This window comes from Eubalaena glacialis, chromosome X (genome assembly GCF_028564815.1).
Source record: "Eubalaena glacialis isolate mEubGla1 chromosome X, mEubGla1.1.hap2.+ XY, whole genome shotgun sequence".
In the NCBI taxonomy this organism is placed as follows: domain Eukaryota; kingdom Metazoa; phylum Chordata; class Mammalia; order Artiodactyla; family Balaenidae; genus Eubalaena; species Eubalaena glacialis.
Window position 1 is genome coordinate 46,277,707 of NC_083736.1, and position 26,141 is coordinate 46,303,847.

The following is a 26,141-nucleotide window of genomic DNA, read 5'->3' on the forward strand; positions in this document are numbered from 1 at the left end:
AGGGTATATGTCCAGTAGTGGGATTGCTGGGTCGTAGGGTAGTTCTATTTTTAGTTTTTTAAGGAACCTCCATACTGTTCTCCATAGTGGCTGTATCAATTTACATTCCCACCAACAGTGCAAGAGTGTTCCCTTTTCTCCACACCCTCTCCAGCATTTATTGTTTGTAGATTTTTTGATGATGGCCATTCTGACCGGTGTGAGATGATATCTCATTGTAGTTTTGATTTGCATTTCTCTAATGATTAATGATGTTGAGCAATCTTTCATGTGTCTCTGGCAATCTGTATATCTTCTTTGGAGAAATGTCTATTTAGGTCTTCTGCCCATTTTTGGATTGGGTTGTTTGTTTTTTTGTTATTGAGCTGCATGAGCTGCTTGTAAATCTTGGAGATTAATCCTTTGTCAGTTGCTTCATTTGCAAACATTTTCTCCCATTCTGAGGGTTGTCTTTTGGTCTTGTTTATGGATTCTTTTGCTGTGCAAAAGCTTTTAAGTTTCATTAGGTCCCATTTGTTTATTTGTGTTTTTATTTCCATTTCTCTAGGAGTTGGGTCAAAAAGGATCTTGCTGTGATTTATGTCATAGGGTGTTCTGCCTATGTTTTCCTATAAGAGTTTGATAGTGTCTGGCGTTACATTTAGGTCTCTAATCCATTTTGAGTTTATTTTTGTGTATGGTGTCAGGGAGTGTTCTAATTTCATACTTTTACATGTACCTGTCCAGTTTTCCCAGCATCACTTATTGAAGAGGCTGTCTTTTCTCCACTGTATATGCTTGCCTCCTTTATCAAAGATAAGGTGACCATATGTGTGTGGGTTTATCTCTGGGCTTTCCTTCCTGTTCCATTGATCTATGTTTCTGTTTTTGTTCCAGTACCAAAATGTCTTGATTACTGTAGCTTTGTAATATAGTCTGAAGTCAGGGAGCCTGATTCCTCCAGCTCCATATTTCGTTCTCAAGATTGCTTTGGCTATTCGGGGTCTTTTGTGTTTCCATACAAATTGTGAAATTTTTTGTTCTAGTTCTGTGAAAAATGCCAGTGGTAGTTTGATAGGGATTGCATTGAATCTGTAGATTGCTTTGGGTAGTAGAGTCATTTTCACAATGTTGATTCTTCCAATCCAAGAACATGGTATATCTCTCCATCTATTTGTATCATCTTTAATTTCTTTCATCAGTGTCTTATAATTTTCTGCATACAGGTCTTTTGTCTCCTTAGGTAGGTTTATTCCTAGATATTTTATTCTTTTTGTTGCAATGGTAAACGGGAGTGTTTTCTTAATTTCACTTTCAGATTTTTCATCATTAGTGTATAGGAATGCAAGAGATTTCTGTGCATTAATTTTGTATCCTGCTACTTTACCAAATTCATTGATTAGTTCTAGTAGTTTTCTGGTAGCATCTTTAGGATTCTATATGTATAGTATCATGTCATCTGCAAACAGTGACAGCTTTACTTCTTCTTTTCCGATTTGGATTCCTTTTATTTCTTTTTCTTCTCTGATGGTGGCTGTGGTTAAAACTTCCAAAACTATGTTGAGTAATAGTGGTGAGAGTGGGCAACCTTGTCTTGTTCCTGATCTTAGTGGAAATGGTTTCAGTTTTTCACTGTTGAGGACAATGTTGGCTGTGGGTTTGTCATATATGGCCTTTATTATGTTGAGGAAAGTTCCCTCTATGCCTACTTTCTTCAGGGCTTTTATCTTAAATGGGTGTTGAATTTTGCCGAAAGATTTCTCTGCATCTATTGAGATGATCATATGGTTTTTCTCCTTCAATTTGTTAATATGATGTATCACGTTGATTGATTTGCGTATATTGAAGAATCCTTGCATTCCTGGAATAAACCCCACTTGATCATGGTGTATGATCCTTTTAGTGTGCTGTTGGATTCTGTTTGCTAGTATTTTGTTGAGGATTTTTGCATCTATGTTCATCAGTGATATTGGCCTGCAGTTTTCTTTCTTTGTGACATCTTTGTCTGGTTTTGGTATCAGGGTGATGGTGACCTCGTAGAATGAGTTGGGGAGTGTTCCTCCCTCTGCAATATTTTGGAAGAGTTTGAGAAGGATAGGTGTTAGCTTTTCTCTAAATTTTGATAGAATTCTCCTGTGAAGCCATCTGGTCCTGGGCTTTTGTTTGTTGGAAGATTTTTAATCACAGTTTCAATTTCAGTGCTTGTGATTGGTCTGTTCATATTTTCTATTTCTTCCTGGTTCAGTCTCGGCAGGTTGTGCATTTCTAAGAATCTGTCCATTTCTTCCAGGTTGTCCATTTTTTTGGCATAGAGTTGCTTGTAGTAATCTCTCAGGATCGTTTGTATTTCTGCAGTGTCAGTGGTTACTTCTCCTTTTTCATTTCTAATTCTATTGATTTGAGTCTTCTCTCTTTTTCTCTTGATGAGTCTGGCTAATGGTTTATCAATTTTGTTTATCTTCTCAAAGAACCAGCTTTTAGTTTCATTGATTTTTGCTATTGTTTCCTTCATTTCTTTTTCATTTATTTCTGATCTGATCTTTATGATTTCTTTCCTTCTGCTAGCTTTGGGGTTTTTTGTTCTTCTTTCTCTAATTGCTTTAGGTGCAAGGTTAGGTTGTTTATTCGAGATGTTTCCTGTTTCTTGATGTAGGCTTGTATTGCTATAAACTTCCCTCTTAGAACTGCTTTTGCTGCATCCCATAGGTTTTGGGTCGTCGTGTCTCCATTGTCATTTGTTTCTAGGTATTTTTTGATTTCCCCTTTGATTTCTTCAGTGATCACTTCGTTGTTAAGTAGTGTATTGTGTAGCCTCCATGTGTTTGTATTTTTTACAGATCTTTTCCTGTAATTGGTATCTAACCTCATAGCGTTGTGGTCAGAGAGATACTTGATACGATTTCAATTTTCTTAAATTTACCAAGGTTTGATTTGTGACCCAAGATATGATCTATCCTGTAGAATGTTCCATGAGCACTTGAGAAAAATGTGTATTCTGTTGTTTTGGGGTTGAATGTCCTATACATATCAATTAAGTCCATCTTGTTTAATGTATCATTTAAAGCTTGTGTTTCCTTATTTATTTTCATTTTGGATGATCTGTCCATTGGTGAAAGTGGGGTGTTAAAGTCCCCTACTATGATTGTGTTACTGTCGATTTCCCCTTTTGTGGCTGCTAGTATTTGCCTTATGTATTGAGGTGCTCCTATGTTGGGTGCATAAATATTTACAATTGTTATACCTTCCTCTTGGATTGATCCCTTGATCATTATATAGTGTCCTTCTTTGTCTCTTGTAATAGTCTTTATTTTAAAGTCTATTTTGTCTGATATGAGAATTGCTACTCCAGCTTTCTTTTGATTTCCATTTGCATGGAATATCTTTTTTCATCCCCTCACTTTCAGTCTGTATGTGTCCCTAGGTCTGAAGTGGGTCTCTTGTAGACAGCATATATAAGAGTCTTGTTTCTGTATCCATTCAACCAGTCTGTGTCTTTTGGTGCGAGCATTTAATCCATTTACATTTAAGGTAATTATCGATATGTATGTTCCTATTCCCATTTTCTTAAATGTTTTGGGTTTGTTATTGTAGGTGTTTTCCTTCTCTTGTGTTTCTTGCCTAGAGAAGTTCCTTTAGCATTGTTATAAAGCTGGTTTGGTGGTGCTGAACTCTCTCAGCTTTTGCTTGTCTGTAAAGGTTTTAATTTCTCCATCAAATATGAATGAGATCCTTGCTGGCTAGAGTAATCTTGGTTGTAGGTTTTTCTCCTTCATCACTTTAAGTATATCCTGCCACTCCCTTCTGGCTTGCAGAGTTTCTGCTGACAGATCAACTGTTAAGCATATGGGGATTCCCTTGTGTGTTATTTGTTGTTTTTCCCTTCCTGCTTTTAATATGTTTTCTTTATATTTAATTTTTGACAGTTTGATTAATATGTGTCTTGGCATGTTTCTCCTTGGATTTATCCTGTATGGGACTCTCTGTGCTTCCAGGACTTGATTAACTATTTCCTTTCCCATATTAGGGAAGTTTTCAACTATAATCTCTTCAAATATTTTCTCAGTCCCTTTCTTTTTCTCTTCGTCTTCTGGGACCCCTATGATTCGAATGTTGGTGCGTTTAATGTTGTTCCAGGGGTCTCTGAGACTGTCCTCAGTTCTTTTCATTCTATTTTCTTTATTCTGCTCTGCAGTAGTTATTTCCACTATTTTATCTTCCAGGTCACTTACCCATTCTTCTGCCTCAATTATTCTGCTACTGATCCCTTATAGAGTATTTTTAATTTCATTTATTGTGCTTTTCATCGTTGCTTGGTTCCTCTTTAGTTCTTCTACGTCCTTGTTAAATGTTTCTTGCATTTTGTCAATTCTATTTCCAAGACTTTGGATCATCTTTACTATCGTTATTCTGAATTCTTTTACAGGTAGACTACCTATTTCCTCTTCATTTGTTAGGTCTGGTGTGTTTTGACCCGGCTCCTTCATCTGCTGTGTGTTTTTCTGTCTTCTCATTTTGCTTATCTTACTGTGCTTGGGGTCTCCTTTTCACAGGCTGCAGGTTCGTAGTTCCCGTTGTTTTTGGTATCTGTCCCCAGTGGCTAAGGTTGGTTCAGTGGGTTGTGTAGGCTTCCTGGTGGAGGGGACTAGTGCCTGTGTTCTGGTGGATGAGGCTGGATCTTGTCTTTCTGGTGGGCATGTCCACGTCTGTTGGTGTGTTTTGGGGTGTCTGTGGCCTTATTATGATTTTAGGCAGCCTCCCTGCTAATGGATGGGGCTGTGTTCCTGTCTTGCTAGTTGTTTGGCATAGGATGTCCAGCACTGTAGCTTGCTGGTCATTGAGTGGAGCTGGGTCTCTCCAGAGATGGAGATCTGTGGGAGATTTTTGCCGCTTTGTATTAGGTGGATCTGGGAGCTGTCTTGTGGACCAGTGTCCTGAAGTTGGCTCTCCCACCTCAGAGGCACAGCCCTGATGCCTGGCTGGAGCACCAAGAGCCTTTCATCCACATGGCTCAGAATAAAAGGGAGAAAAAATAGAAAGAGAGAAAGAAAGAGGATAAAATAAAATAAAATAAAATAAAGCTATTATAATAAAAAGTAAGAAAAAAATTATTAAGAAAAATTTATTACGAAAAAAATTTTTTTTAATTTTTTAAAATAAATTTATTAATTTTTTATAATAAAAAATAAGAAAAAATTATTAAGAAAACGATTTATTAAGAAAAAATTTTTTAAATTTTTTAAAATAAAAAATAAGGAAAAATTATTAAGAAAAAATTTATTAAGAAAAAAATTTTTTAAGTTAAAAAAAATCGGACGGGCTGAACCCTAGGACAAATAGTGAAAGCAAAGCTATACAGACAAAATCTCACCCAGAAGCATAGATATATACACTCACAAAAAAAGGAAAAGGGGAAAAAATAATATATCCTGCTCCCAAAGTCCACCTCCTGAATTTGGGATGATTCGTTGTCTATTCAGTTATTCAACAGATGCAGGTACATCAAGTTGTTTGTGGAGCTTTAATCCGCTGCTTCTGAGGCTTCTGGGAGAGATTTCCCTTTCTCTTCTTTGTTCGTACAGCTCCCGGGGTTCAGCTTTGGATTTGGACCCGCCTCTGCATGTAGGTCGCCTGAGGGCGTCTGTTCTTCGCTCACACAGGATGGGGTTAAAGGAGCAGCTGCTTCAGGGGCTCTGGCTCACTCAGGCTGCGGAGAGGGAGGGGTACAGATGCGGGGCAAGCCTGCGGCGGCAGAGGCCGGCATGACGTTGCAGCAGCCTAAGGAGTGCCGTGCGATCTCCCGGGGAAGTTGTCCCTGGATCACGGGAGCCTGGCAGTGGCAGGCTGCACAGGCTCCCGGGAGGGGCGGTGTGGATAGTGACCTGTGCTTGCACACAGGCTTCTTGGTGGCGGCAGCAGCAGCCTTAGCATCTCATGTCCGTCTCTGGGGTCCGCGCTGATAGCCGCGGCTCGCGCCTGTCTCTGGAGCTCGTTTAGGCGGCGCTCTGAATCCCCTCTCCTCGGGCACCAGGAAACAAAGAGGGAAGAAAAAGTCTCTTGCCTCTTCGGCTGCTGCAGACTTTTTCCCGGACTCCCTCCCGGCTAGCTGTGGTGCACTAACCCCTTCAGGCTGTGTTCACGCAGCCAACCCCAGTCCTGTCCCTGCGATCCGACCGAAGCCCGAGCCTCAGCTCCCAGCCCCCGCCCACCCTGGCGGGTGAGCAGACAAGCCTCTCAGGCTGGTGAGTGCTGCTCGGCACCAATCCTCTGTGCGGGAATCTCTCCGCTTTGCCCTCCCCACCCCCCACATCTTCTTTATCTATTTGTCTGTCGATGGACATTTAGGTTGCTTCCATGACCTGGCTATTGTAAATAGTGCTGCAATGAACATTGGGGCGCATGTGTCTTTTTGAATTATGGTTTTCTCTGGGCATATGCCCAGGAGTGGGATTGCTGGGTCATATGGTAATTCTATTTTTAGTTTTTTAAGGAACCTCCATACGGTTCTCCATAGTGGCTGTATCAATTTACATTCCCACCAACAGTGCAAGAGGGTTACCTTTTCTCCACACCCTCTCCATCATTTGTTGTTTGTAGATTTGTTGATGATGCCCATTCTAACTGACCTAAGGTGACACCTCATTGTAGTTTTGATTTTCATTTCTCTAATAATTAATGATGTTGAGAATCTATTCATGTGGCTCATGGCCATCTGTATGTTTTCTTTGGAGAAATGTCTATTTAGGTCTTCTGCCTATTTTTTGATTGGGTTTTTTTTTTGATACTGAGCTGCATGAGCTGTTTATATATTTTGGAGATTAATCCTTTGTGCTTTGATTCATTTGCAAGTACTTTCTCCCATTCTGAGTGTTGTCTTTTCATCTTGCTTACAGTTTCCTTTGCTGTGCAAAAGCTTTTAAGTTTCATTAGGTCCCATTTGTTTATTTTTGCTTTTATTTCCATTTCTCTAGGAAGTGGGTCAAAAAGGATCTTGCTGTGATTTAGGTCATAGAGTGTTCTGCCTATGTTTTCCTCTAAGAGTTTTATAGTGTCTGGCTTTACATTTAGGTCTTTAATCCATTTTGAATTTATTTTTGTGTATGGTGTTAGGGAGTGTTCTAATTTCACTCTTTAACATGTAGCTGTCCAGTTTTCCCAGAACCACTATTGAAGAGGCTGCCTTTTCTCCATTGTATACTCTTGCCTCCTTTATCAAAGATAAGGTGACCATATATGCGTGGGTTTACCTCTGGACTTTCTGTCCTGTTCCACTTATCTATATTTCTGTTTTTATGCCAGTACGATACTCTTCTGATTACTGTAGCTTTGTAGTATAGTCTGAAGTCAGGGAGTCTGATTCTTCCAGCTCCATTTTTATTAGCTCCATTGCATTAGCTTTTTGGGGTCTTTTGTGTTTCCACACAAATTTTAAAATTTTTTCTTCTAATTCTGTGAAAAATGCCATTGGTAATTTGATAGTGATTACATTGAATCTGTAGATTGCTTTGAGTAGTACAGTCATTTTCACAATATTGATTCTTCCAAACCAAGGACATGGTATGTCTCTCCAGCTGTTTGTGTCATCTTTGATTTCTTTCACCAGTATCTTACAGTTTTCTGAGTACAGGTCTTTTGCCTCCTTAGGTAGGTGTATTCCTAGGTATTTTATTCTTTTTGATGTGATGGTAAATGGGATTGTTTCCTTAATTTCTCTTTCTGATCTTTTGTTGTTTGTTATAGGAATGCAAGAGATTTCTCTGTATTAATTTTGTATCCTGCAACTTTACCAAATTCATTGATGAGCTCTAACAGTTTTCTGGTAGCATCTTTAGGGTTTTCTATATGTAGTATCATGTTATTTGCAAACAGTGACAGTTTTACTTATTCTTTGGCAATTTGGATAATTTTTATTTCTTTTTCTTCTCTGATAGCCATGGCTAGGACTTTCAAAAGTATGTTGAACGGTAGTGGCAAGAATGGACATCCTTGTTTGTTCCTGATCTTAGAGGAAATGCTTTCAGTTTTTCACCATTGAGAATGATGTTTGCTGTGGGTTTGTCATATATGGTGTTTATTATGTTGAAGTATGTTCCCTCTATGTCCACTTTCTGGAGAGTTTTTATCATAAATGGATGTTGAATTTTGTCAAAAAGCTTTTTCTGCATCTATTGAGAAGATCATATGGTTTTTATTCTTCAATTTGTTGATGAAGTGTATCACACTGTTTGATTTGCAGATATTGAAAAATACTTGTTGTCCCTGGAATAAATCCCATTGATTGTGATGTATGATCCTTTTAATGTGTTGTTGGATTCAGACTGCTAGCATTTTATTGAGGATTTTTACATCTATGTTCATCAGTGATATTGGCCTATAATTTTCTTTTTTGTGATATCTTTTTCTGCTTTTGGTATCATGTGATGGTGGCCTCATAGGATGAGCTTGGGAGTGTTCCTTCCTCTGCAATTTTTTGGAAGAATTTCAGAAGGGTAGGTGTTAACTCTTCTCTAAATGTTTGACCAAATTCGCCTGTGAAGCCATCTGGTTCTGGACCTTTGTTTGTTGGGAGTTTTTAATGACAGTTTGAATTTCAGTACCTGTGATTGGCTTGTTCATATTTTCTGTTTCTTCCTGGTTCAGTCTTGGGAGCTTCTAGCTTTCTAAGAATTTGTCCATTTCTTCTAGGTTGTCCATTTTATTGGCATATAGTTTCTTGTAGTAGTCTCTTATGATCCTTTGTATTTCTGCAGTGTCTGTTGTAACTTCTCCTTTTTCATTTCTAATTTTATTGATTTGAATCCTCTCCCGTTTTTTTTTTTGGTGAGTCTGGTTAAATGTTTATCAATTTTGTTTATCTTCTCAAAGAACCAGCTTTTCGTTTCATTGATTTTTTGTATTGTTTTCTTCATCTCTATTTCGTTTATTTCTGCTCTGATTTTTTTATTTCTTTCCTTCTACTAACTTTGGGTTTTGTTTGTTCTTCTTTCTCTAGTTGCTTTAGGTATCAGGTTAGGTTGTTTATTTGAGATTTTTCTTGTTTCCTGAGTTAAGTTTTTTTTGCTATAAACTTCCCACTTAGAAGTGCTTGTGCTGCCTCCCATAGGTTTTGGCTCAGCCTGATTTCATTTTTATTTGTCTCTAGATGTCTTTTGATTTCCTCTTTGATTTCTTCAGTGATCCATTGGTTTTTTAGTAGCATATTTTTTTAGCCTCAATGTGTTTGTGTTTTTTACACTTTTTTCTTGTAGTTTATTTCTAATCTCATAGCATTGTGTCAGAAAAGATGCTTGATATGATTTCAGTTTTCTTACATTTACCGAGGCTTGCCTTGTGGCCCAAGATGTGATAAATCCTGGAGAATGTTCCATGTGCAGTTGAGAAGAATGTGTATTCTATTGCTTTTTGATGGAATGCTCTATAAATATCAATTAAGTCCATCTGGTCTAATGTGTCATATAATGTCTGTATTTCCTTATTGATTTTCTGTCTGGATGATCTGTCCATTGATGAAACTGGGGTGTTAAATTCCCCCACTATTATTGTGTCATTGTTGATTTCTCCCTTTATGGCTGTTAGTATTTGCCTTATATATTGAGGTGCTCCTATGTTGGGTGCATATATATTTACAATTGTTATATATTCTTCTTGGAATGATCCCTTGATCATTATGTAGTGTCCTTCTTTGTCTCCTGTAACAGTCTTTATTTTAAAGTTTATTTTTTCTGATATGAGTGTTACTACTCCAGCTTTCTTTTGATTTTCATTTGCATGGAATACCTTTTTCCATCCCCTCAATTTCAGTCTGTATGTGTCCCTAGATCTGAAGTTGGTCTCTTGTAGACAGCATGTATATGGGTCTTGTTGTTGTATCCATTCAGCCAGTCTATGTCTTTTGGTTGGAAGATTTAATCCATTTATGTTTAAGGTAATTATCAATATGTATGTTCTTATTGCCATTTTGTTAATTGTTTTGGTTTTGTTTTTGCAGGTCTTTTTTCTTCCCTTCCTCTTTTTTTCTCTTCTCTTGTGAATTGGTAACTAACTTTAGTGTTGTGTTCAGATTCCTTTTTCTTTTTGTGTGTGTGTATCTATTGTAGATTTTTGGTTTGTGGTTACCATGAGGTTTTGATAAAGTGGACTATATATACACAAGATTGTTTTAAGTTGCTCATCTTTTAATTTCAAATGCATTTCCAATATCCTGCATTTCCTGCATTTGTGCACTCCTCTTTTCACAATTGCTGGTTTTGATATCATATTTTTGTGTGGATTATGTCCAACATTTACATTTGTTTCCCTTTACTAGAGAGCTTTTCCATTCGTAATTTTCTTTTTACTAGTTGTGGCATTTTCTTTTCCACCTAGAGAAGTTCCTTTAGCATTTGTTACAAAGCTTATCTGGTGGTGCTAAATTTTCTTAGCTTTTGCTTGTCTGTAAAGCTTTTGATTTCTCGATCAAATCTTAATGAGGGCCTTGCTGGGTAGAGTATTCTTGGTTGTAGATTCTTCTCTTTCATCACTTTAACTATATCATGCAACTCCCTTCTGGCCTGCAGAGTTTCTGCTGAGAAATCAGCTGATAATCTTATGGGAGTTCCTTTGTATGTTGTCATTTTCCCCTTGTTGCTTTTAATATTTTTTCTTTGTCTTTAATTTTTGTCAATTTGTTTACTAAATAAGTGTTTTGGCATGTTCTTCTTTGGGTTTATCCTGCCTGGGAGTCTCTGTGCTTTCTGGACTTTGGTGACTGTTTCCTTTCCCATGTTAGGTAAGCTTTCAGCTATTTTCTCTTCAGATATTTTATCAGGACCTTCCTTTCTCTCTTCTCCTTTTGGGACCCCTATAATGGGAATGTTGGTGCATTTAATGTTGTCCCAGAAGTCTCTTAGACTGTCCTCATTTCTTTTCATTCTTTTTTCTTTATTCTGTTCTGTGGCAGTGATTTCTACCATTCTTTCAGTTCACTTATGTGTTCTTCTGCCTCAGTTATTCTGCTATTGATTCCTTCTAGTGTATTTTTCACTTCAGTTATTTTATTGTTCATCTCGGTTTGTTCGTTCTTTAGTTCTTTGAGGTCTTTGTTAAACATTTTTTGTATCTGCTTGATCTGTGCCCCCATTGTTTTTCCGAAATCTTGGATCATCTTTACTATCATTACTATGAATTCTTTTTCAGGTAGATTGCTTATCTCCACTTCACTTAGTTGTTCTTCTAGGGTTTTTATTTTGTTCCTTCATCTGGGACATATTCCTCTGACGTCTCATTTTGTCTAACTTTCTGTGATTGCAGTTTCTATTCCACAGGCTGCAGGATTGTAGTTTTTCTTGCTTCCACTCTCTGCTCCCCTGGTGGATGAGGCTGTCTATGAAGCATGTGCAAGCTTCCTGGTGGGAAGGACTGGACCTGCCCACTGGTGGATGGAACTGGGTGTAGTCCCTCTGGTAGGCAGGGCTGTGCCAAAGGGCATGCCTAGAGGGCTGTGGGCTCAGGAAGACTTTAAGCAGCCTGTCTGCTTATGGGTGGGGCTGTGTTCCCACCCTGTTGGTTGTTTGGCCAGAGGCATCCCAGCACTGGGGCCTGCAGGCTGTTAGGTGAGGCCAGGTCTTGTTAAGAAAATGGTGGCCTCCAGGAAGGCTCATGCCAATGAATACTCTCCAGAACTGCTGTTGCCAGTCTGTATCACCACAATGAGCCACAGCCAACCCCTGCCTCCACAGGAGACCCCCCAATACTAGCAAGTAGGTCTGGCCCATTCTCTTATGAGGTCACTGTGTTTTTCCCTGGGTTCTGGTGTGCATGAGAACCTGTGTGCCCCCCAAAGGTGGAGTTTCTTTTTCCCCCAGTCCTGTGGAATTCCTGCAATCAAACCCTGCTGGCCTTCAAAGCCAGATTCTCTGGGGGCTCCTCCTCCTGTTGCCAGACCCCCAGGCTGGGGAGCCTGACGTGGGGCTCAGAACGTTCATTCCTGTGGGAGAACTTCTGTGGTATAATTATTTTCCAGTTTGTGGGTCACCCAACTGGTGGGTCTGGGATTTGATTTTATTGCAATTGCACCCCTGCTACCATGTCATTGTGGCTTCTTCTTTGTCTTTGGAAGTAGGTTCTCTTTTTTGGTAGGTTCCAGCATTTTTTTGTGGATCATTGTTCAGCAGTTAGTTGTGATTTTGGTGTTTTCATAAGAATCGGTGAGCTCACGTCCTACTCCACCATCTTGTCTCCAACTAGGATCATCCTTACAACTAAATCACTGCAGAAACATTCTGGAAATTAAGCATGTTAATCTCCTAAGCCCATTTAGAAATACCTTGGAGAAGAATCATTGAGTCCCTCCAATCTGGTTTTCCTTTCTCCTTCTGTCTTCTTTATGGTTCTCCAGCCAGTTTGCCCATCTACCTTCCACTAGACCACTGCCTCTTAGCACACTTTCTTTGGTTTTCTGCTTGGTGGAGAAGCATTCACGTCTTCTGGGTCTTTTCTCAAACAGCTGACATCTGCTAGATCAAGGTTTCTTAAAGCCTTAGGTACAGGTTGTTTGGTTTTTGTTGCTATTGTTATTGTAGGAGGTCTGGCAGTTCTTTATATATTCTGGATATTACCCTTATCAGATACATGACTTAGAAATATTTTATTCCATTCCATAGGTTGACTTCTCACCTTGTTGATTGTGTCCTATGATGCACAGAGGTTTACAGTTTTGATGTAGCCCAATTTATCTATTTTTATTTTTGTTGCCTGTGCTTTTGGTGTCATATTCAAGAAATCACTGCTGACGGTCAGCCAAAGATGGTGTACTAGAAGGACTTGGAATTCATGTCTCCTCACAATTAGGGCACCTACCAGGCACCGGAGGGGGACCATGGACACCTAAGGGGATGGGAGGAACCCCCAGCGACTGGGTAGGACGTGGGGAATGGGGGGAGTGAAGGGGGAGGAGAAGTGGAGGTGGGACGGGACTGGCACCCCTGAGGGATGGCTGGGGGAGGGGAAGGGATCCCACACCCAAAGGGGGGAAATTGGGGGACCACTGGTAGGGCAGAGGATCAAAAGGGAGCATGGCCAGGTTTCCCCTGCCCACTTGGGCCTCCAGGAACCTGGTGGGATCCTGGGCCTGATCCTGTGCCCACCTATGCCCCCTCCAGCCACGTGGGTCCTGAGGGAGTGGGAGGGAGGAAAGGGGGAGCAAAAGTAAGACCGGACCTCTGGGACCGGCACCCCTGAGGGGTGGCTGGGGGAGGGGAGGAGTTCCTACACCCAGTGGGATCCACCCATGGTTAGGGGTCCAGTGGCGATGGGAGAGAGCCTAGGGGAGACAGTGGGGGAGGGGCGTGAAGGAATGGAAGGGAATGGGGCCAGTGCTTTCCCTGTCCACTTAGGCACAAGGAAGCCTGTTGGGCTCCCAGGCCTAATCCTTTGCCCACAGGGCCTCCCTCCTGCCGTGCAGAACCACCCCCACCCCTACACCCCCACTCAGGGCCCTCCCTCTACACTTGGAGACCCCCTTGAATGAGTTAGGCCTAAACCCCACCCACACACCCTCACTCAGGGCCCTACCTCCAAACTCTGGAACTCCATACTCTGGAGGCCCACCTTTTGATGTGCTGCCTCTCCCCTTCCACGCAGGTCCTAAGCAGAGACCCGCCCCATGCTTGAACATCATCCTGCCCAGGCCCCACCCCACACTCAAACATCACCCCCCCACCCACCTAGGTCTCACCCCACCCTAAACCCCGCCCCTGCCTAAGTTCCACCTGCACCTAAACTAAGCTGCCACAGCCAACGCTATTTTATTTTATTTTATTTTTTCCTATTTTAGATTGGGGTTCTGTTTTACCTTGTTGATTAATTGTTGTTGATTTTTTATATTTTTATTTTTCCTAATAAATCTTTTATTTTTCTAATTTTATTTTATTCTTTATACTTTGTTATTGTTCTCTCCTTTTGGTTTGTCCCCCTCCCCCCCATTTTTTCTTTTTTCTGTTGTGGTTTTATTTTACCTTGTTGCAGTTGTTTCAATTACAGTTTTATTTTTCCTAAAATAATTTTTATCTTTCTAATTCTATTTTGTTCTTTATTCTTTGATATTGTAGTGCTCCTTTTTCCTTTCTTTCTTACTTTTTTTTTTTTTACCGTGCCACGAAGCTTGTAGGATCTTGGTTCCCAAGCTGGAAGTCGGGCCGAGCTCCCGTGGTGGGAGCTCCGAGTTCAAACTGCTGGACTAACAGAGAAACTCAGACCCCAGGGAATATCAATCGGAGTGAGGCCTTGTGGAGGTCCTCATCTCAGCACCAAGACCCAGCTCTGTCCAACTGCCTGCAAATTCCAGTACTGGACGACTCAAGCCAAACAACCAGTAAGACAGGAATACAACACCACCCAACAATAAAAAAGTGAAATGAAAAAAATATGTTACAGACAAAGGAGCAAGGTAAAAACCTGCAAGACCAAATAAATGAAGACAAAATAAGCAACCTACCTGAAAAAGAATTCAGAGTAATGATAGTAAAGGTGATCCAAAATCTCGGAAATAGAATGGAGAAAATACAAGAAACATTTAACAAGGATCTAGAAGAACTAAACAGCAAACAAACAATGATGAACAACATAATTACTGAAATTAAAAATACTCTAGAAGGAATTAATAACAATAACTGAGGCAGAAGAACAGATAGGTGAGCTAGAAGATAAAATGGTGGAAATAACTGCCAGGGGGCAGAATAAAGAAAAAAAAAATGAAAAGAATTGAAGACAGTCTCAGAGACCTCTGGGACAACATTAAACACAACAACATTCGAATTATAGGGGTCCCAGAAGAAGCAGAGAAAAAGAAAGGGGCTGAGAAAATATTTGAAGAGATTATACTCCAAAACTTCCCTAACATGGGAAAGGAATTAGTCAATCAAGTCCAGGAAGCACAGAGAGTACCATACAGGATAAACCCAAAGAGAAACATGCCAAGACACATATTAATCAAACTATAAAAAATTAAATACAAAGAAAACATATTAAAAGCAGCAAGGGAAAAACAACAAATAACATACAAGGGAATCCCCATAAGGTTAACAGCTGAACTTTCAGCAGAAACTCTGCAAACCAGAAGGGAGTGGCAGGACATATTTAAAGTGAGGAAAGGGAAAAACCTACAACCAAGATTACTCTACCCAGCAAGGATCTCATTCAAATTCGATGGAGAAATTAAAACCTTTACAGAGAAGAAAAAGCGAAGAGAATTCAACACCACCAAACCAGCTTTACAACAAATGCTAAAGGAACTTCTCTGGGCAGGAAACACAAGAGAAGGAAAAGACCTACAATAATAAACCCAAAACAATTAAGAAAATGGTAATAGGAACATACATATCGATAATTACCTTAAATGTAAATGTATTAAAAACTCCAACCAAAAGACATAGATTGGCTGAATGGATACAAAAACAAGACCCGTATATATGCTGTCTACAAGAGACGCACTTCAGACCTAGGGACACATACAGACTGCAAGTGAGAGGATGGAAAAAGATATTCCATGCAAATGGAAATCAAAAGAAAGCTGGAGTAGCAATTCTCATATCAGACAAAATAGACTTTAAAATAAACACTATTACAAGAGACAAAAAGGACACTACATAATGATCAAGGGGTCGATCCAAGAAGAAGATATAACAATTGTAAATATTTATGCACCCAACATAGTGGCACCTGAATACATAAAGCAAATACTAACAGCCATAAAGGGGAAATCAACAGTAACACAATCATAGTAGGGGACTTTAACACCCCACTTTCACCAATGGACAGATCATCCAAAATGAAAATAAATAAGGAAACACAAGCTTTAAATGACACATTAAACAAGATGGACTTAACAGATATTTATAGGACATTCCATCCAAAAACAACAGAATACACTTTCTTCTCAAGTGCTCATGGAACATTCTCCAGGATAAACCATATCTTGGGTCACAAATCAAGCCTCAGTAAATTTAAGAAAATTGAAATCGTATCAAGTATCTTTTCCGACCACAATGCTATGAGACTAGATATCAATTACAGGAAAAAAAGTGTAAAAAACCCAAACATATGGAGGCTAATCAATACGCTACTAAATAACCAAGAGGTGACTGAAGAAATCAAAGAGAAAATCAAAAAATACCTAAAAACAAATGGCAATGGAAACACGATGACCTAAAACCTATGGGATGCAGCAAAAGCAGTTCTAAGAGGGAAGTTTATAGCAATACAATCCTATGTAAAGAAACAAGAAAAATCTCAAATAAACAACCTAACCTTGCACCTGAAGCAATTAGAGAAAGAAGAACAAAAAAACCCCCAAAGTTAGCAGAAGGAAAGAAATCATAAAGGTCAGATCAGAAATAAATGTAAAAGAAATGAAGGAAACAATAACAAATATCAATAAAAGTAAAAGCTGGATTTTTGAAAAGATAAAGAAAATTGATAAACCATTAGCCAGACTCATCAAGAGAAAAAGGGGGAGCACGCAGATCAACAGAATTAGATACTGAAAAGGAGAAGTAACAACTGACACTGCAGAAATACAGAGGATCATGAGAGATTACTACAAGCAACTATATGCCAATAAAATTGACAACCTGGAAGAAATGGACAAAATCCTAAAAAGCACAACCTTCCGAGACTGAACCAGGAAGAAAGAGAAAACATAAACAGACCAAACAGAACCACTGAAATTGAAACTGTGATTAAAAATCTTCCAACAAACAAAACCTTAAGACCAGATGGCTTCACAGGAGAATTCTCTCAAATATTTAGAGAAGTGCTAACACCTATCCTTCTCAAACTTCAAAATATAGCTGAGGGAGAAACACTCCCCAACTCATACTACGAGACCATCATCACCCTGAAACAAAAACCAGAAAAAGATACTACAAAAAAAGAAAACTACAGGCCAATATCTCTGATGAACATAGATGCAAAAATCCTCAACAAAATACTAGCAAACAAAATCCAACAATACATTAAAAGGATCATACACCATGATCAACTGGCATTTATCCCAGGAATGCAAGGATTCTTCAATACATGCAAATCAAACAATGTGATGCACCATATTAACAAATTGAAGGATAAAAACCATATGATCATCTCAATACATGCAGAAAAAGCTTTTGACAAAATTCAACACCGATTTATGATAAAAACTCTCCAGAAAGGAGGCATAGAGGGAACCTACCTCAATATAATAAAGGTCATATATGACACCCCACAGCCAACATCGTTCTCCATGTTGAAAAACTGAAACCATTTCCCCTAAAATCAGGAACAAGACAAGGATGCCACTCTCACCACTATTATTCAACAGAGTTTCGGAAGTTTTAGCTATAGCCATCAGAGAAGAAAAGGAAATGAAAGGAATCCAAATCTGAAAAGAAGAAATAAAACTCTCACTGTTTGCAGATGACATGATACTATACATAGAGAATCCTAAATATACTACCAGAAAACTACGAGAGCTAATCAATGAATTTGGTAGACTAGCAAGACAAAAAACTAATGCCCAGAAATCTCTTGCATTCTTATACATTAATGATGAAAAATCTGAAAGAGAATTTAAGGAAACACTTCCATTTACCATTGCAACAAAAAGAAAAAAATATCTAGGAATAAACCTACCTAAGGACACAAAAACCTATATGCAGAAAACTGTAAGACACTGATGAAAGAAATTAAAGATGATACAAACACATGGAGAGATATACTATGTTCTTGGATTGGAAGAATCAACATTGTGAAAATGACTATAGTACCCAAAGCAATCTACAGATTCAATGTAATCCCTATCAAACTACCAATGGCATTTTTCACAGAACTAGAACAAAAAATTTCACAATTTGTATGGAAACACAAAAGACCCCGAATAGCCAAAGCATTCTTGTGAAAGAAATATGGAGCTGGAGGAATCAGGCTCCCTGTCTTCAGACTATACTACAAAGCTACAGTAATCAAAACTGTACGGCACTGGCACAAAACAGAAATATAGATCAATGGAACAGGATACAAAGCCCAGAGATAATCCCACGCACATATGGTCACTTATCTTTGATAAAGGAGGCAAGAATATACAATGGAGAAAAGACAGCCTCTTCAATAAGTGGTGCTGGGAAAACTAGACAGGTACATGTAAAAGAATGAAATTAGAACACTCCTAACACCATACAAAAAAATAAACTCAAAATGGATTAAAGACCTAAATGTAAGGCCAGACACTATCAAACTCTTAGCAGAAAACATAGGCAGAACGCTCTATGACATAAATCACAGCAAGATTCTTTTTGGCCCACCTCCTAGAGAAAAGTAAATTAAAAAAATAAACACATGGGACTTAATGAAACTTAAAAGCTTTTGCACAGCAAAGGAAACCATAAACAAGATGAAGAGAAAGCCCTCAGAATGGGAGAAAATATTTGCAAATGAAGCAACTGACAAAGGATTAATCTCCAAAATATACAAGCAGCTCATGCAGCTCAATATCACAAAAACAAACAACCCAGCCCAAAAAAGGGTGGAAGATCTAAATAGACATTTCTCCAAAAAAGATATGCAGATTGCCAACAAACACATGAAAAGATGCTCAACATCGCTAATCATTAAAGAAATTCAAATCCACGCTACAATGAGGTATCACCTCACACTGGTCAGAATGGCCATCATCAAAATATCTACAAACAATAAATGCTGAAGAGGGTGTGGAGAAAAGGGAACCCTCTTGCACTGTTGGTGGGAATGTAAATTGATACAGCCACTATGGAGAACAGTATGGAGGTTCCTTAAAATGCTAAAAATAGAACTGCCATACGACCCAGCAATCCCACTACTGGGTATATACCCTGAGAAAACCATAATTCAAAAAGAGTCATGTACCAAAATGTTCATTGCAGCTCTATTTACAATAGCCAGGACATGGAAGCAACCTAAGTGTCCATCAACAGGTGAATGGATAAAGAAGATGTGGCACATATATACAATGGAATATTACCCAGCCATAAAAAGAAACGAAGTTGAGTTATTTGTAATGAGGTGGATGGACATGGAGTCTGTCATAGAGAGTGAAGTAAGTCAGAAGGAGAAAAACTAATATTTTATGCTAACACATATATATGGAATCAAAAAAAAAAAGGTTCTGATGAACCTAAGGACAGGACGGGAATAAAGACACAGATGTAGAGAATGGACTTGAGGACACGGTGAGGAGGAAGAATAAGCTGGGACGAATGAGAGAGTAGCATTGACATATATACACTACCAAATGTAAAATAGATAGCTAGTGGGAAGCAGTTGCATGGCACAGGGAGATCAGCTCGGTGGTTTGTGACCACCTAGATGGGTGGGATAAGGAGGGTGTGAGGGAGACGGAAGAGGGAGGGGATAAGGGGATATACATATGCATATAGCTGATGTACTTTGTTATACAGCAGAATCTAACCCAACAATATAAAGCAATTATACTCCAATAAAGATGTTAAAAAAAAAGAAATCATTTCCAAATCTAGTGTTATGAAGATTTTCCCGTATGTTTTCATATTAGAGCTTTATAGTTTTATTTTTTATGCTTAGGTCATTGATCCATTTTGAGTTAATTTTTATGTAAGGTAAGAGACCCTCTTCATTCTTTTGCATGGGAGTATTGAATTTTCCAAGAACCATTTGTTTAAAAGACTCCCCTTTCCCTATTGAATGGTCTTGGCACACTTGTTGAAAGTGATTTGACCAAATAGACTCAGGTTTATTTCTGGAGTCTCCATTCTATTCCATTGGCCAATATGTCTGTCTTTATGCCAATATCACACTGATTTGACTATTGTAGCTTTGTAGTAAACTTTGAAATCAGGAATTGTGAGTCATCAAAATTTGGTCTCTTTTAAACATTGTTTTGGCTATTAGGAGTCCCCTGAGATTCCACATGAATTTTAGCATGGATTTTTCTATTTCTGCAAAAAATTGCCATTAGGAGTTTGATAGCGATTGCGTTAAATCTTTAGATCACATTAGGTAGTATTGATATCTTAATAATATTGTCCTCCAATTCATGAATATGGAAGTCTTTCCATTTTTTGTGTGTGCTTCTTTAATTTCTTTCAGCAATGCTTTGTGTTTTCAGTGTACAAGTTTTTCAGCTCCTTGGTAATTTTTTTTCTTAATATTTTGTTATTTTTGATGCTATATTGTAAATGGGATTGTTTTCTTGATTTCCTTTTTAGATTTTTTTAATTGTTAGTGTATTAGAAACATAACAGTTTTTTGAGGGTTATTTTGTATCCTGCAATTTTGATAAATTTATTGGTTAGTTCTAATAATTTTTTGTGGAATCTTGAGTTTTGTACATATAAGATCATGTTATCAACAAACAGAGATAATTTTACTTCTTCCTTTCTAATTTGGATGCCTTCTTTTTTCTTACAAAGTTGCTCTGGCTAGGAGTTCCAGTACTAGGTTAAATATATGTGATGAAAGCAGTCCTCTTGATCTTGCTCCTGATCTTAGGGGGCCAAGCTTTCAGTCTTTCATCATTGAGTATGATGGTAGCTGTGGGCTTTTCATATATGACCTTTAAAATGTTGAGGTAGTTTCCTTCTGTTCCTGTTTTGTTGAGTGCATTAATTATGAAGTATTGATTTACTCAAATGATTTTTCTGTATAATTAATATTATTATGTGGTAATTTTTTCTTCATTCTCTCAATGTGGTGAATTACCTTGATTTATTTTCCTGTATTGAAACATCCTTGCATTCCAGGAATCAATCCTACTTGGTCATGGTGTATAATCATTTTAATGTGCTGTTGAACTCTATTTGCTTGTATATTATTCTGGATTTTTACATTAATATTCATGAGAGATATTGATCTGTCATTTTCTTTTCTTGTAATGTCTTTAGCTGTGGTGTCAGGGTATTGCGGGCCTCATATAATGAAGTTGGAAATGTTCCCTTCTCTTCCATTTTTTTGGGCAAGTGTTTGAGGAGGATTCATGTTAATTCTTTAAATGTTTGGTAGAATTCACCAATGAAGCCATTGGTCCTGGGCTTTTCTGTGTTGGGAGATTTTCTATCACTGATTCAATCTCATTGCCAGTTATTGATCTGTTCAGATTTTCTATTTCTTCATGATTCAGTCTTCATAGGTTGTGTATTTTTAAGAATTTATCTGTCGCATCGAGATTATCCAGTTTGTTGGTGTACAGTTCTTTATAGTATTCTTTTTTTTAAAAATAAATTTATTTATTTATTTATTTATTTTTGGCTGTGTTGGGTCTTCGTTTCTGTGCGAGGGCTTTCTCTAGTTGCAGCAAGCGGGGGCCACTCTTCATCGCGGTGCGCGGGCCTCTCACTGTCGCGGCCTCTCTTGTTGCAGAGCACAGGCTCCAGACACGCAGGCTCAGTAGTTGTGGCTCACGGACCTAGTTGCTCCGCGGCATGTGGGATCTTCCCAGACCAGGGCTCGAACCCGTGTCCCCTGCATTGGCAGGCAGATTCTCAACCACTGCGCCACCAGGGAAGCCCTATAGTATTCTTTTATAGTACTTTTTATTTCTGCAAAATAGGTTGAAATGTGCCCTCTTTCTTTTCTGATTTTAATTATTTGAGTGCTCTTTTTTTCATAGTCAATCTAGTTAAAAATTTGTCAACTTTGTTGATCTTTCCAGAGAACCAACACTTGGTTCTGTTGATTATCTAGCCATTTCTCTCTTCTCCAATCTTTGTTACTTCCTTCATTCTGCTAGTTTTGGATGTAGTTTGTCCTTATTTTTCTAGTTCCATGAAGTGTAAAGTCAGGCTGTTGATTTGAGATCTTTCCTCTTTTTTAATGGATGCATTTATAACTATAAATTTCCCTCTTAGTACTACTTTACCTCAACCTGTGTTTTTCTATGCTGTATTTTTGTTTTCATTTGTTTCAAGGTATTTGCTAATTTTCCTTGTGTTCTTCTTTGACCCATTTGTTGTTTAAGTGTGTAGTATTTAATTTCCACATATTTGTGAATTTTTATGTTTTCCTTCTGCTATTGACTTATAGTTTCATTCCATTGTGACTGGAAAAGATAATTTGTATGAGTTTAACCTTTTAAAATTTACTAAGACTTGTTTTGGGGACTAACATATAGTCTATCCTGGAGAACTGTTCCATGTAAACTTCATAAAAATGTGTTTTCTGATGTTGGTGGTGGAATGTTCTGTATATGACTATTAGGTCCAAATGGTCTATAGTTTTATTCAAGGTCTCTGTTTCCTTATTGATTTTTTGCCTGTTTGTACTATCCATTATTGAAAGATGGGTACTTAAATATCCTACTATTATTAAAAAGCTGCCTATTTATCCCTTCAATTCTGTCATTATTTGCCTCATATATTAATAGCTCTGGTCTTTGATATATGTATATTTAAAATTGTTATACCTTCTTGGTGAACTGACCCTTTTATCATTACATAATGTACCTCTTTGTCTTTTGTGACAGTTTTTGACATAAAGTATATTTTATCTGATATTAATATAGCCACCCATGTTCTCTTTGCTTTACTACTTGCATGGAATATCTTCTTCAATCATTTTACTTTCAACCTGTGGATATTCTTAGAGCTAAAGTGAATCTCTTGTAGACAGCATATAGTTGAATCTTCTTTTAAAATCCATTCTGCCAATATGTCTTTTGATTGACAAGTTTAATCCATTAACATTTTAAGAATTACTGATAAGGAAGGACTTAGAATTGCCATTTTGTTAATTGTTTTCTGTGCATCTTATAGCTTTTAATGTCTCTGATTTCTGGCTGTATTGCCTTCCTTTATGTTTAGTTTATTTTTTTTTGTAATGACATACTTTCATTTCCTTCTCATTTCCTTTTGTGTGTATTCTATAGATATTTTTCTTTGTGGTCATTATGGACTTTCTAAGTTTGTCTAACCCAACACTCATTTAATATTTACCCTAAGCATTGGTACTTGAGCATCTTTATCTATCTCCACTTTTTTCCCATAGCCTTGAGTCCTTCTAACATTCTATTTAGTACATGATAAACAGTAAATATTTTTGGAGTGAATAAACACTTAGAAAGGACAGAGTAAGTGTCATTCAGTGACATCATGTCAAGGTAGTCCAATAGGTCCAAGTAGTAATAGGTTAAACTTTTCCAGTGAGATGAGGAATATTTATAATCCTCTGGACAAGACTTTTTCTACCCTGGACTGTTCTTATATGGGCATTTCCAAGGTTTCCTTTAGGCCTAACCAACCAGCCTCCTTCTGGCTGTCATATTCTCTCTGTAACTCCAGTAATACATGTAGCCTGGTCTTGATCTTGCTCTGAGATTAGAGTCAGAATCACCCTTTTTTACATTGTTAATTAAATCATACACTAATTGTACCTAAACTCTATGTGAACCGTTAAATAATTATACAGAAAACAGCTGAATAAAGCATAAAGAGCTACCTAAAAACCCACTGTGAATGACTGGATTTTCCAAAGATGGCCACAACAATATCTTCCACCTCTCATGCTCTTATAAAAGTTACCATCTCTCTGCCTTAAGAGATGAAGTCTAATTCCTCTACTTGAATCTGAAAGGGCTTGTGACTCACTTGTAATTCATAGAGTGTGACAGAAGTGATATGACATGACTTTTGAGTCTTGATCATACAAAGTGATGCCACATCTACCTCATTTACTGGAACAGTCTTGTTTAGAGCCTGAATTATGAAATATGAAGCCTGACTACTGTGAAGCCTGTCATGCTGTGAGGGAGCCAAATTACACTGAGACGTAATATGAAGGCACTCTATTTGTCAGTCCTAGTCTTCCAGTGTTCTCAATACAGGTGCCAGCCATGCAAATGAATGAGCCTTCAGATGGTTCCAGCCCCCAGCCATTTGGTTTTTTCCCACTGAGGCTACAGACATCATATGAAATAAGTCATATCCACTATGCTTTTTCTGAATTACTTACTCTGAAACTCCAAGCATATAATAAAATGTTTTTTTTTTTTTTTGTGGACTAAGTTTGGGGTAGTTTGCTATATAGCAAGAGTAACAGAAACATATGACATGTTCCCCACTCAAGTCATAAAGCCATCCCTCCTCCATAGACTTAAGCCCTAATCAGATCCTTGTTTAAATTATTTCCTTGCAGTTCATTAGAGTTGTCCAACCATATATACATCTAAACAATACAGTTTAGTATTGCTTGTTTTCAAAAATCTTTTTATACATGCAATCACACTGTGAATATGTCTAATTCCTTAAAGAAAATTTGAATATCTTTGTTCTGATTTTTGTGTTTCACATGTAGAGAAAAATCTTATTTCCTTTCAGTTTTTCTGAGAGTACCTCCTTGTTGCCCTCTAAATGATCTTTATGGAAACAATTGCCTCCTCCTGATTTCTGTCTGGATTTAGGATTTTAAAATATTGCCATATTAATTACTTTCACCTAGTATCATTGTGCCTTCTGCTCTAAATATTAACCCAGCATGAGATGGTGTAAATATTATGGCTAAATCTCAGCTATCATGGAGATGCTCCTACATTGTGGGATGACTTGATAGGAGGAGGTTTTGAGATTTTAAATCAGTGGAAAAAAGAAAACAAGCATTCATTAACAACTTAGTAAGTACAAAGTACTATGCTACCCTGAAGACAAAACTGTTAGTTGTTAACATTATTTACAGAAGATAAAGTTGAGGAATACAGAGTTTAAGCAACTTGACATGTCATTTAACTAGTAGGTAGCAGCGCCTGGATTCAAACACAGGTAGTCTGCCCCAGAGTTTGAATCTGTAAACATTCTGCTATTTCTCCTTTTCAAGAATTTAGAGGATCTGGACACCACCATTTTCTCAAATAATCTGAGACCAAATACATTGAACAACCAACCATTCCCATAGACAAGCCCTGTTGTATATAAATCAAAATACCTAATCTCATTTTAAAAGTATTTACTAATTTCTGAATACTTAACACATGTACAAGGTAGGAATTTCAGAACATCAAACAGGGCATACAGTACACAGACATCTCTCTCACTCTTCCGTCTCCTTGTCCCCCTACCCAGAGACAGATTCCAAAACAAAACCAAGCAAAATAACAACATCATTTGAAAAATAAGTACAATTAGGTATGTAACACTAATGAATCTTAAACATACTATATAAAATACATTAAATAAACAATATAGCTGAAAATAAAGCCTATGTCTAAGTAGCAAAAATGTGAGTGCCTGCCTAGAACACACACAGGGATAAGCAATAGAAAACGTCCTAAAAATGTTTAGGAAACCACTTGGATGTAGTGGTCCTATGTACCAGATGCAACTGCTAAAGAGAATCTTGTTCACAATAGCGCCATAACTGTACAGTACATATGAACAATCTGCAAGTGATTTGTGAGAACTGGGTGATGTAAAAGACGACTTGAAAAAGTAGAGCCACTACTTGCTGATTGGACTGGAAAATTATTATCGTTGTATCCAGACAAATTCATGCTCAGGTTTTTTGTTATTATTATTATTATTATGAGCAAGTCCCTTGAAAAATACTGGCAGGGAAGGGGTAGAAGCTTGGAGCAGCATCATGGGTTCACCAGTCCAGAAACAGACCTCTTTCACACACTGTCTTTGACAAGCACTGAGGTGGTTCCCTTCTGATTCAGGTGTGTTGTGGGCCCAGTGCCTGCCCCTCCTCAGGAAGAGGGGCAGGGGCTCACTTGGTGGACCCACTCTGGACGGCTTTGTGCTCCTTCATGGCCTCCTCCCCCACATCGCTAATGGTGACCTCTTCAACGACCATGCTGCACACGGTGCCTGCGTCCAGGCAGTGCAGGGTGATGCCGTAAACTCTGGGGTTAGAGACTGATGTGTGGAAACTCTGCACCCTGCACCTGTTGCAGAAGCTGTGCAGCACCCTGTGTGTGAGGGATCCATGCCTGGTGATGCTCTCAGAACCCAGGAGGAAGATGAAGCATGATGCTGGGATGAGGAAGTGTCTGGTGCTGATTCTTCCTGCACAGGAATATTACTCAGCCATAAAAAAGAATGAAATATTGCCATTTTCATCAACTTGAATGGACCTAGAGATTATCATACTGAGTAAAGTAAGTCAGAGAGAGTAAGACAAATATTATATGATATTACTTATATGTGGAATCAAAA

General features: G+C 38.2%; 1 pseudogene; it reads right to left on the bottom strand.

Annotated features, from left to right (window-relative positions):
- LOC133081780 (centromere protein V-like protein 3) overlaps window positions 1-25,779 on the bottom strand; it is a 75,949-nt pseudogene extending 50,170 nt beyond the window's left edge.
- Window positions 25,780-26,141: the final 362 nt, after the last annotated feature.